At 40.6% G+C, this 13,391-nt stretch overlaps 1 protein-coding gene across 1 annotated transcript in view; it reads left to right on the top strand.

Annotated features, from left to right (window-relative positions):
• gpr84 (G protein-coupled receptor 84) overlaps window positions 1-13,391 on the top strand; it is a 187,338-nt gene that overhangs the window by 56,600 nt on the left and 117,347 nt on the right. The window lies entirely within an intron of this gene.

Raw genomic sequence — 13,391 nt, 5'->3', positions numbered from 1 at the left:
ATAACTAACGTAGACTACACCACTTGGAAGTTGGAATAAAGAAATAAAATAAGTCCTCTATGAGATCTTAACATCTCAGCACTCTAAATAGACATAGGCTCCTTTAGCCTATAAATAGACCAACGCACCAATAAAAACTAGTCTTTTTTAACAAATTAAATTAAGATAAATTTTAAATTAAGATGGGTATTTGGCAATAACGAAATTAAGATAAAGGCTCCGGATTTGCTTCGCCACTAGCACCTGAAATTTAATAAAAGAATAATGCCAACATTAGCGTATATACTCTGTCCACATTATGCATTTAAGACTCAATGAATATTTAGTTTTCATTAAAAAAAAACTGTATTACTCACAGTGATTAGGCTAAGCCTATGTTTTTGGAAAATGATTGAATCCACTGTAGATGGCTTCAGCTCGTTCCTGCGCTCACTGATGGTACGTCATTATTCACTCATTATTCTCATTATAAACATGGTCAAAACTTTTCCACCTCAGACTTTGCTTTAGTTGCTGGTGCAACCAAAACGTAATCGCCAGAGGCAAGCCTCCGTTACACCTACTCAGCATCCATTTTCGCATCTTTCTCGCGCTAATCGAGACACATCACATGACCGCTCGTTTACCTCGCAAACCGGAGCGCAAGCCCGAGCCCGACCCGAGCCCGCGTAAGATGATATAAATTAAGACCGAACCCGACCGAACCCGACCGAACCCGTCGGGTCCCGTCGGGTTCGGGCAAAGATCTTAAGCTCTAATCGAAATATTTCATGAAAAACATGATAGCCGACTGATTCATTAACTTCTCATATTGTGAGGTTTTTATTATATTTTAGTTGTAAAGACATTTTGAGAAATCTGGAACTCACAAATTCACTATGTGGAAGGTTTTGAATTCAACATCCATTCTTAAAAGACATTATAGTAGTAGACAAAAAGCAGTATAACCATGCTGGCCACTCCTCCAATCAAACATACTGCAAAAAAAAAAAAAAACTACAAAAAAAAAAAAAAAAAAAAAACAAGAGAAAGATATAAGCTATGTCCTACTAAACTAGATTGGACCTTGACAAACTACAAATAAGGCAATATTTCAGAAATCTGTTTACCTGCGTGTCTTTTTCTCCCTGGTTTTAAAACTCTCAACCTAGTTTTGTTGTGTGTGTATGCATTAAATATTCTAGCATTATATTACTTTATTGCAACCTTTTTTCACATTTATAAATCACTGACTCTTTTTTTATTATTATTTATATAGTCAAACTATTTGTTTCTAACTCTGCATGATGATTTTATTAGCCCTTATTTGTATGCTGGAGCTCAACATGCATATAGTGTTCCTGTGTGAAATGATATGTCTGTGTTTGGTTTTGCACCTGCTTTACCGCTTTACAGGAAACTTTGACCTCATCCCCCTTTACTGATACTTTCTCATTCTATGTTTGTGCTCTCTATCCAGGTTTGTCTCTGCAGATACCTGGGCTCTTTGCTGAGACAGTAGCTAACACAATGTGGTTTTACTCAGAAACACACACAAGCAGGCCGCCCCATATAAGACCCACCCCAGGCCAGTTGCACAGCCACCTGCAAATGCATCCCCAAACTCGCTTACAAAATAAGCTGAGCTCATGGGTGTCCTTTATGTTCTCAATAAGAGAAAACTATTTTGTATGCCATTTCAATAAATACTCTGACCTCACCGCATTCCTCTTCATTTGCCCAAACCGGTTTGTGTGTAAATGACTTTTCACTGACACACTGACATTCTGAGCATGAGCCAAACTGAGGAGACATGATGCAGCGGGGTTTTCCACTTGTGTGGGAAGGTTGAGTTTAATAGCTCTAAACTGATTTCCAACATCCTGTATTTGCTATTTTTACATACAAACCTATTTTTTAAAATATCTTTATCTTTACCGATCTTTAAATTGGCCTTATCATGGCTTTATAACATTAAAACGCCTGTTCAAAGACAGCATGTAAAAGCATTATTATTCATCATACATCTAAAAATGTTTAGCCTACACTTTAAGTGCATACTAACATCTGAGCTTTATTGAAATTTGATTATCCTTGGTCAGCCTGGTTGGATATTCTGCAAAAAAGGGGGAACTACGTTGCTCTGAAGTGTTTTGTAAAGTAGGCGTGAGGTAAGGTGGTTGGTTACAGCCCCGCAGTGGTTTTAAATGCCATACTAAATGATTATTTCAAAATAAGTAATTATAACATAAATGTATTCATTTATTAACAATTAATTAATTATATATTTTTAAAATGAGCAAAGGACCATTTATAGGAGTTTTTTTTTATAAATATGATGTGGATTTTGATATGAGAGGAAATCGACTTTTTCATATTATTTTTTATTTTTATGGATTTTTTATTTTTATGGAATAAAAGTTGAAACACCTTAATAAAAAGAGTTTCTTAAAAACATGCAGACATTAACTGATGGACTGAAGTCCTGTGGATAACTTGTGTATTACTTTTTTTATTCAGTCTTTATTCAGCTTTTTGAACACTCATTCTGACGGCACCCATTCACTGCACTTTAGTGAGCAAGTAATGTAATTTTTTCTAAATCACTTACTATGAAGAAACAAACTCCATTACATCTTGGATGGCATGAGGAGTGAGTAGATTTTCAGCAAATTCTTATTTTTTTTAAAGAACTATTCCTTTAAATAGTTGAGGCCTATACTTCAGCAGCAGTTGTTTCAAGAAACACTGTCAATGTATATTTTCCAAATTGTACTCACAAGAATACATAATGTGAATTGTGTTTTTAGGTGAACACCTGTATGCAGTGCTTACAGTAAAGCTAACAAAATTCTCAGTAGACAGTACGTTGATGTTCACCAGGAAACTGATATCAGCTAGGGCACGCTTCCAAGACAACACCCACAGTATTAATACCCAGACAGAAATAGAGAGGGTACTGGAGCTGATAAGACCTCCATTAATTTTTTTAGCTTTTACACAACTTTATCTAAAAGACGTGCAGCACCCCGCCCTGATTTAGACTCTACTCACACACACACACACACACACACACACACAGAGTTACCCTTTTAGGTCAGCTTGCCCAAAACTCATTTTATTCCGTAAATTTTAGATGATCAACATTTTTCAATATATATATGGTAAACCTGTAAACACAAAAAAATAAAACCTACAGTACATTAAGGTTAGTTTGGTAACACTTTAGAATATGAAGCACATATTCACTATTAAGGTTATTACTATTAACTATTACGTTTACTCTCAATAAACTCATAATTTTCTGCTTATTAATAATTAGTATGGTCGTTGTTGTTTAGGTATGGGGTAGGATTAAGGGATGCTCAATACGACATTAGTACTTATAAAGTACATATTAATGCCTCATTCAGCAAGTCATGCTGAATAAGACATTAATATGTGCTTTATAAGTACTGCATATAACAGCCATTATGCTAGTTATATGCAGGCTAATAAGAAATATATTTAATAGTCAATGGTGTTTTCTAATCTAAAGTGTTACTATTAGTTTAAATTATGTAATGGTAGATTTTAAATAAGAATTTTTTTCCAAAAAGAGGGCTTTTTTAAACTTTGAGCAGTTGGGGGTTCAGTACCTTGCTCAAGGGCACCTCAGTCATGGTATTGAGGGTGGAGAGAGCGAAAAAATCACTGTTATGAAAGCATTTGGAGACACCAATGTTATTAAAACTATTTTAAAGACTCTGAAAGCTCTTATGTAGCACTGATGATACAAGGACATCTGTGCGAAAACTTATAGATATAATCAGGGCTGTATTAAGACAGTGTGGTGGGCACTAAACCTCAAAAGCACCCCCCCCCCATCAGACATAATTAAGGTGATTTCTCAAATGTAATTTATTAACTTGTCCAACTACCGTATTTTTCAGACTATAAGTCGCACCTAAGTATGAGTCGCATCAGTCCAAAAATATGTCATGACAAGGAAAAAAACATATATAAGTCGCACTGAACTATAAGTCGCATTTATTTAGAACCAAGAGAAAACATTACTACAGTGTTTTCAGTGCTAGACTACAGGAGCACTGAGCAGCATAGAGCGACCTCTCGCAGCTGTAGAAGGTAATTTTTTAACTTTAACTTCAATGGTAAACAGGAAGAGTGCAGTCATTCTCTTTTGTGTCATTGTCATCCTGAGCTCATTCTTCACTCGTTTAAAAAAAAACTTTAAATCCCTGAAACATTTTGAATTGTAACTAAACGTTTAGCGTCCTTGTCTTTCTTTAACTTTCTTTTTGCAAAACCACTCAATTGACGTCTGTCCATTTTGATCCATTTTCTGTAGCCGTTAAAAAAAATGACACATTTGCGTGTACTTGTTGTGGACCAACTCAACTCTGACAGATTGGGGACGGAAGGGGGGGACTGATAGTGGTCATGTAATCTTTATTTATTTATAATTTATTATTATTATTATTGTGGTTGTTGTTAAGTTAGTGTTCATAAACGAGTTATGTATGGTCTTTCAAGAATTTCAAGTTAATAGTAAAACAATTTACGAAAAATATTTTTAAAGCTTGTGTCATGTGGTGCCCCCCTAGTTGTTGTGAATGGTTGGTGCCCCTGGGCACTGGCCCAAGTGCCCTTATGGATAATCCGGCTCTGGATATAATATTATTTTGGATACCGTTTGAAGACAGTTTACAGAGGTGAAATCTACCACCCTTCACATAGCTTCAGACATCAGCTCAATCTCCCCTCCCTTTCTGGATTTGGGGTAACGACCGACCATCTACTCTGTGGTACAAGGCACCTCTTATCTCCTGTTCCCCGCATGGCAACGAAAATCAACTTACGCTCTGCTAACGATCGTCCTGTGAATGTGCGCCCTGATAAACTATATTCTCTCCTCGTTCTCTCTCACACACACAGTCACCACAATGAGTTGATGTACTCATGCAGCTGGAAAAAAACGTCTGCTCTGTATTAGATATCTGAGAGGTGCTCAGAAGATGAGATCTACCACTGTTAGCCAAAAACAAACACTCAAATTTCAGTTCAAGGAATCCCACTTCTATTCCACCCAGCCAATACTGATTCAATAGCTGCTCCCATAGATCTCTTTTCCTCAATTTGACAGCAACTTGAAAACAACTGTTGTATTTAAATATGTCTACTTCCATATTGTTTACTATGCGAAAAACAGTAGGTGAACACTGAAAAGTATCTAGGTGGCCTACTACTTGCATACCTCCTATCCCATAAAGCCACATGGAGGAGCTGTAACTGCACTGAAGAGACATCCTAATTTCATTTATACCACCCATATTCATACTACACTGAACAAACTTTCACTTTCAGTTAGTCACATTCAATGTTACTTCAGCAGTGACTGACGAATTGGGATCTCGCCAGAGAGCACTCTGCAAAGCAAGCAGGTATATAATGTGAGCGCGTGCAGTCACACATACAGCTTTTCGCTTCAGAGCCGAGCCTTTCTGCTTGAGCAATCACCAAACGGCATGCTGCAGATCATCAAACTGCAGTCCCGTTGCAACTTGCGCTGTGCACTTCAGCACATTGGATCTGAAAGAGCAAGATCTAAAAGTGCTCCTTTAGAGACAGCTACTTTTTGAAGATGGTCTTCCATCGTGTGTTTCTGGATTTGGTCGCTTCCTGGCTCCGTCTGATGGTCACAATCGCTGCATCTCGTGCCTGGGCTTTGAGCACCCTGAGGCAGCGCTCGTGGATGATTCATGTTCTCATTGCATGAACACGACCATCACAATATTCCGATCAAGACTCCTCTTAATGAAGCGAGGGGAAGTCTCCCTTGCTATGCCCTTTCTAGTTCCTCTGTCTCACAGCAATGGAGGACTACTTCGGCATATGGTCAGGGAGACCTGAGGATTACAGTGAAAGCTTCTGCCGCCGAGTGCACCTCCACGGCCCTCACTCCTCCAGTGTGATGAGGCTGCTGAGCCCCCAGAGGCAGGGCCTAGCGTCTCATTCGGAGCCCCAGCTGATGACAGGATGTCGATCACTGCATCAAGATACGAGCTTGGCTCAGAAGATGAAGATTAGGCTGTGTTGCATCCGTCGGGGAAGGTGGTGTTCCCTGAGTTAAATCCAAAGTTGACTGTTATGCTTTCCCGGGCAACGAAGACCTTTGTGTTGCAATGGAAACACCCTCCATCTCTTGAGCGCACAAGACTGGATGATTGGTTCCTGGGGGTGCTGCATGCCAATCCTCGGCGTCCACCCCTGGTTCAACTCTTCCCATAGGTGCATGAAGAGGTTACTAGGTCTTGGAGGGCTCCTTTTCTGCCAGAAACAGAGCTAGTGCCTCTTCCATCTTCACTACCCTCGACGGTGGGGCAGCTAAGGGGTATGTGGAGACCCCCACAGTCAAGCACACTATTGCAATGCAGCTTTGCCCGCAGAGCGCTGCTGCCTGGCAGGGTAATCCAAGCTTCTTGCCCAGAGCTTTTTAAGTTTTCATCCGCTCTAACGAGAAGGGTTACAGAGTTGCTGGACAGGCCACCTCTGCACTGCACACCATGACACTCCTGCAAGTCTACCAGGCCAATGCGATGAAGCAGCTGCACGAGGGTAGTTCTGGCCCAGGTGTGATGCAGGAGCAGCACAGCGTGATGACCCTGTCCTTACAGGCGACGAAAGTCACAGCATGGTCCCTGGGTCAGACGATGTCTACCTTGGTGGTCCAGGAGAGCTACCTTTGGATGAACCTGGCAGATATGAGGGAGTCCGACAAACAACGATTTCTGAACTACCCAATCTCCCAGACTGGCCTCTTCGGCGACTTGGATAAGAGCTTTGCCCAGCAGTTCTCCACCGCACAGAAGCAAACAGATGCAATTAAGCACATCCTGCACAGGTGGCCCGCTGCTGTCAATAACCTGCCGCTGGCTACAGCTCCTCCACCTGCTTGTCACCAAGGATGCCTTTCCTCTGCCTCCACCTTTGCTCCAGCTCGGCTCCAGCAGCAGCCTTCACACAGGCCAGAGCAAGGAGCTGGCAGCAGCAAAGTGGCACAGCCCATCTCTTCCCCTGCCAGGCCTGTAAAGTGCCAGAGTAAGCAGTGTCCCTGAGATGGGCAACCCGGAGACTCTGGATCCTGCTCTTCAGGAGATGGTGACTACACTCTCCTTACCCTGGAGGAGAGCCGGGTGGAGAATTTTTTGTTCCCTTTTTGTACCCAAACATTCAACAAAAGAGCAGTTTCCTATTTATATGGGTCCCAAGAGGGTGAGGATGGCAGTGTACGAGTGTCAGGTGTACGCGATGCCTCCTCACACGCCCCCTTTCCAACTGCGGAGCCAGGTAAGTGTCGCGCTGTGCACTCAGACCGCACTCCAGGATGTTTAACTTATGGGTCGGGTCTCTGCGCTCCACTTTGCATTCCCACTGCGGGTACATCGATGGTTCCACTAATCCCGCTTGCTCGGTTTCTGGGGGAATGGCTAGCACTTCCCAGACCATCTCACTGACTCACGAGAACCATAAGACTCGGCTATGCGATTCAGTTCACCCGGCATCCTCCCAAGTTCAGGGGTATTCCATTCACCTCTGTGCCGAACAAGGATGCTCCCGTCTTGCGAGCGAAATTGGCAGTCCTACTGGCGAATGATTCTATAGAGCCCCACCCTCCAGCTGATATAAAGATGGTGTTTTGCATTCCTTACTTCTTTGTACCCAAGAAAGGCAGTGGGTTACGACCAATCCTGGACCTGCGCTTTCTTAACCAGGTCCTCTAAAGGCTCCAATTTAGGATGTTGATGCAGAAACGCATTTGTCAAGGTGGTCTACCTCCAGTGGTAGTAAACACCATCACTTCAGCTAAAGTGCCCTCTACAAGTGGAACTGGTTCATCGTTTGGTGTTCTTCCTGGCAGGAAGACCCCCGTAGATACCCAGTCATGGTCGTTTTCTCCTTTTGGGGAAGTCGTGGCCTAATGGTTAGAGAGTCGGACTCCCAATCGAAAGGTTGTGAGTTCGAGTCCCGGGCCGGCAGGAATTGTGGGTGGGGGGAGTGCATGTACAGTTCTCTCTCCACCTTCAATACCACGACTTAGGTGCCCTTGAGCAAGGCATAGAACCCCCAACTGCTCCCCGGGCGCCGCAGCATAAATGGCTGCCCACTGCTCCGGGTGTGTGCTCACAGTGTGTGTGTGTGTGTGTGTTCACTGCTCTGTGTGTGTGCATTTCGGATGGGTTAAATGCAGAGCACAAATTCTGAGTATGGGTCACCATACTTGGCTGAATGTCACTTCACTTTTCTGGAAGAAGGATTGGAACAAATTAGGTCTCCCTCCATCCTCAGAGCGTTTGTCACCACTATTGCCACACATCATGATGCAGTGAAAGGCAAGGCCATGGGGAAGCACAAGCTGGTCATCCAGGCTGAATCCTCTGCGCCCCCATTTTGTACACCTTTGGGATCTCCCCTTGGTCCTGACGGCCTTGAAGGAAGACCCTTTGAACCCCTGCAGTCAGTAGAGCTTAAGTTTCTTTCACTAAAGACAATGCTCCTCGCTGCACTGGCTTTAGTCAAGGTGGGGGACCTGCAGGCATTTTCAGTTGGCGATACGTGACTGGAATTCTGACTGGTGGGATATGTGCCCACCATACCTTTCAGGGATCAAGTGGTGAAATTGCAAGTGCTGCACCAGGAGGGGATCATTAATAGTGGAGTTTTCATACCAACCACAGTTGCTGTACCACCGTTGTACAGCTGGGGCACACCATCTTGGCTCCTCACCAAAAAACTGAATATGCGACTGCACGTCCTCTCCTTATATACCCACGCTGCGGGGCGGGGTGCGAGATGAGGTGCTCTCTAGCGAGATCCCAATTCATCAGTCACTGCTGATGCAACAGTTCTGTTCCCTCCTTCAGGCAATGAGGGTTACATATGTAACTGAGACATTTCAAACCAAACATAGACAGTATGCGATATCAAGTATGCATATTTGGATGCAGCCAACATGAACAAACATATCAAATTTTGGTGATTACACTGACAATCTGAGTGTCGGCCAAAAGTAACAGAAATTTTAGTCAGTAACAATTTCTTCCAAAAGAGTGTGTCATAAATTCAGCATATTCCAGATAACATTACAGCTCCAAATTAAAACTTAGCCTATACTAGTGATTAACACTAAATGTTTAGGCCTTTGGGTGACGCTTGGCCATTTTGTGATTAGCTCCATAAACTGCATTCAGAAGGGCTCATCCCTATGCCCTAATTCCTTCAAAGGGTTTACCCTTCAGAGGGAGAGCTTTTGAGTTTGAAGGGTGTAGGGGACCAAACAACTGTTTCTTGAAGTGCCCTTCTGCATCATCATCATGTGCCCACACAGAGGCACCGTCATAATGCAAATAATCTGCACAATGGATCATGGGAGCCCGAAGTGTCCATCAGTTGTACATTTTGAAATCCTTCATTTCGAAGGGCCCTTTGAAGTGGCCAGTTTTGAGCACTTGGTTTGGAACGACCCTTCTATATGGTGGTCATGATTGTTTATACTCTGAAGTGCCTTTCGGAAGGTGATATATACTGTCCAGAACACACCAGCAGTCGTCAGTAAAAAGACGTGTTTGTGGGTGCATTCAAGTTGTTCACTGCCGGCCAACATAGAACGTAGGCGGAAATTATGCAAATTTTTTACCCAGTGATTTGTTGCCATCATGATATTAGGATTCGAATTACTAATGACTCGTTAAGGCTGTAGAGTCGATTCTTTATTTTGGGAGACAAAAACTTTATTTATCGTGCACTTTTTTGGCTTTACAACTTTCCTGATTGTTTACATACACGTACAGCTACATTACACACTGCATGAAAGGCAAATAATAAGGGCACTTTAACTAATATGAACACATACTTTAAAAACAATCATGTTGCTATTTTTATTTGAAAATTTAGCTTTCAATATAAAACTTATTACAGTGCATGTGGCATTAACTACCATGCAGTCATGCACAGAAATAATTGAAGACAGTGACAGACCTACTTGAGCATAGAAAGAGATTTATTTAAAAATGCAAACAGTACAGTATGTTTTTTTTTTGTGATCAGGAAGACATGTATTTGGCTTATTCAGTTCTCAATTGTTGTACCCATCTAGCTTGTGCAATACAGTTGGGATACTCCAATAGGTTTAGTTTACCACCTTAACCTATTAGTGAAACATTATTTTATTTTATGTATTTATTATTTTTATTATTATTATACACTCATTATAGCCCCCCCAAAACGAAAATCCTAGTATCAACACTAATTAAAAGGTCAAAATCATATGATTCTAAATAGGAGTAAATAGCAGCCATCATTTGCATAATCTAAATTTGTATTAACTGAGGAAGCCTTAAAGCCTTTTGTTTTTGAACGACCCTTTGTGTGGCGTTCACGGTGTTCTATAAAAAAGGGGCGAGCAACCGCTGTTTGTGTGCCATAAATGAATTCTACCTGGCTTCCTTCATAAAACAAGCCTGCAGGAAGTTTCAAAAAGAGTTCCCCACAAAATAAATATGGCATTGCAAAAAAAGTGAAGATTATCACACTGCCAATCAATATATTATTTGGTTTTTAATTATTAACAGGGGACTCTCTACACAGCACACTGAAGCATCATCTCTGCTGATTGCGATTTAAAAGATCTCCTGACTCTGACCGTTTCAAGACGGCAGCGCTGTTCAAAAGTAACAGATTAGCAGAGGTGGAAAGTAACGAATTACATTTACTCGCGTTACTGTAATTGAGTAGCTTTTTTGTGTACTAATACTTTTTAAAGTATTTTTTTAAATCTGTAATTTTACTTTTACTTAAGTATATTTTGTTTAAAGTATTGTACTTCGCTACATTTTAAAACACATTAATTACTGAGTAAAAAACAAAAAAACAAAAAAAAAAATCGCTCCCTGGAAACTACGTCAGTAAATAATGGGCAGGAGGGCAAACTCGGGCTAAAATCACAAGAAAGATGCAGACGGTCAAAACAGGCGTTAGTGGTGCAGACACCGCTGAAAACGAAACCCCGTCATATTCTGAAGTTGAACTCGAAGGAAATGAAGTGAACCCCTGGCCATATGTATGCTCTATTATGCAGTGTAAGCTGTACTTGCTTAGGAAGACCAAACTAGCAGCTTATAAAATCTCGACAAGACATCAACCCTTCGCAAGAATGTAGAGGTAAGCTAAATAATTGCATCGTTGCATTGGTGGTTAAAATGAAGCTTTGACATTTTAGCAAGAGGTTTTGCACAAATTAGCCAAAAAGACAGTGGTGAGGAGTGTGCTATATATATCATCTGCGATAATATCATATTTTTTGTTTTAATGATGTGCGCGCTTATAGTGCGTTCTTTCACTGTGTGATTCAGTCTCCTAAAATGCATTTAGAATCATAGGCGCCGATACCGTGGAGCACCCACGGAAAATACCGAGCACCCACGGAAAATGAGCACCCACGTGTGCCAGTGCCAGACTGCCAGTAGGCTACATTTATTTAAAATTAAACATTGCAGTTGGCGCTATGAAGCGTCTGCCACACTGTGATTGGTTATGTTGTTGTCAGTGTCAGTGACATAACCAGTCGCATGCATGTTCCATATCCTATCCACCAATCACAGCGTTTCTGAAAACGTCCCATCCCCCACTTTACAGTGCCGTGCGAGTATGTAATCATTTACTGCTTTCCGTAATCACTAATCATTAATCAGACTAAAATGGACAGATTTGTTATAAAAAAAGCCAAACCTATTAATATTGATATATCGACATTATTTTACTGGATCTAGTGGCTTTGGCTTTTTGTGAATAAACGTCCAGTATTTTTTCTCTTTCAAAGTTTTGTCTGTCATGTTCTTCCACCTCATTTCATACCCAGCAGTACGTTAATATGTAAATGTTACGGTACATTCCCTAGACTCCTTAAAGTTCGTAACAGGGTTTAAATGGGAACATTTTTCTGCTCAAGTATAGGCCTATATACGGTTTAAAAGAGGAAAAACTAATGGACACAAAAGTAGCCTACTTTTGGACAGAATACAAGTTCTTTGTTAAATACATAAAATAAAAAAATATTTTTTTAGCCTATATGAATAATGGATTCGAAACCTCAAAGAAAAGCCATGCCACTATCAAAAGAAACCTCGAAACATAAATGAGGTAGACATTCCCAGAAACTCATTATTTTAGTCGCAACAATCGGTTAATGGAAACGCTGTCCTTTCGCAATAGTCTTTTAATCAATATTTACAAAACATTAATTTCCCAAGAAGCTGAACGCATTAGCGGTTACGTGTCAGTTAAACTTTTCATCTCCAATCCTGTTTGTATTTTTGAGAAGTGACGCTGTTGTGTGTGTTTGTATCGGCCGCTGTCCATTAGCCTAAGGTTCTGAAATGCAATATTTTTTTAATAGCCTAGTCTATTTTTTTTATTTTTTAAATGGCTTGCGCCCTTGAGCACCCACGGAGAAAAACATAAATCGGCGCCTATGTTTAGAATGATCACAAAATTGAAGATATAGGGGCAGAAAATTCACATATTTATATAATTTCATACATTAAATCAAAATCACACAAAGAATGCCGTCTTTTCCTCCAAAAATCATCATGAATATATACATACATACATATATATATAACAGTTCAGTAAACAAGTTAATTAAGAGACTTGCGTTTTAGACACCATATTGCCTTTTTTAGCTCTATTTCTAAAACAGAAAATAATTCCAAACACAGCCACCAAAGCACAGTTTTGCGTCTCTGAGCAACGTGACAGTGTTTCGTTCCTGAATGAATCAACCGTTTAAATGATTCGGTTCAATCGCAATGACTCACTTATTAACAGTGACTTGCTGACACATACTGGCCATTTTAATATCACATTTAAAGTATCTTTTGATTTTTTTAAATAATTAATTTCTTATAATTTCAAATGAGTATTCAACATTTTATGTTTTGTATATCAAAACATTATTCATGCATTTGTAACTGCAGGTTAAATGCATTCTTGTCCTGCACTAGTGTAATAGATCTAAATGCCACTTCCAATGAATCTTCTGCATTTCCTCTGCATTAAAAGATGAGTTTGTTGATACTGATTTGCCTGGTAACAGCCCAAATGTTTTATTATTCTAAATAACTGATTCCTTTAATTAAAAACAACTAGTTTGAGATTAATAGACCTATCCCAGGGGTGTCAAACTCAGTTCCTGGAGGGCCATAGCCCTGCAGAGTTTAGTTTTAACCCTGCTCCAGCACACATATCATGTAGTTTTCAAATAAACCTAAATGATTAGATTAGCTGGATCAGGTGTGTTTAATTAGGGTTATATCTAAACTGTGCAGGACTGTGGCCCTCCAGGAACTGAGTTTGAC

This window comes from Carassius carassius, chromosome 17, assembly GCF_963082965.1.
Source record: "Carassius carassius chromosome 17, fCarCar2.1, whole genome shotgun sequence".
In the NCBI taxonomy this organism is placed as follows: Eukaryota; Metazoa; Chordata; class Actinopteri; order Cypriniformes; family Cyprinidae; genus Carassius; species Carassius carassius.
The sequence above is the reverse complement of the archived record's forward strand: the minus strand, read 5'-3'. Positions and strand labels throughout refer to the sequence as shown.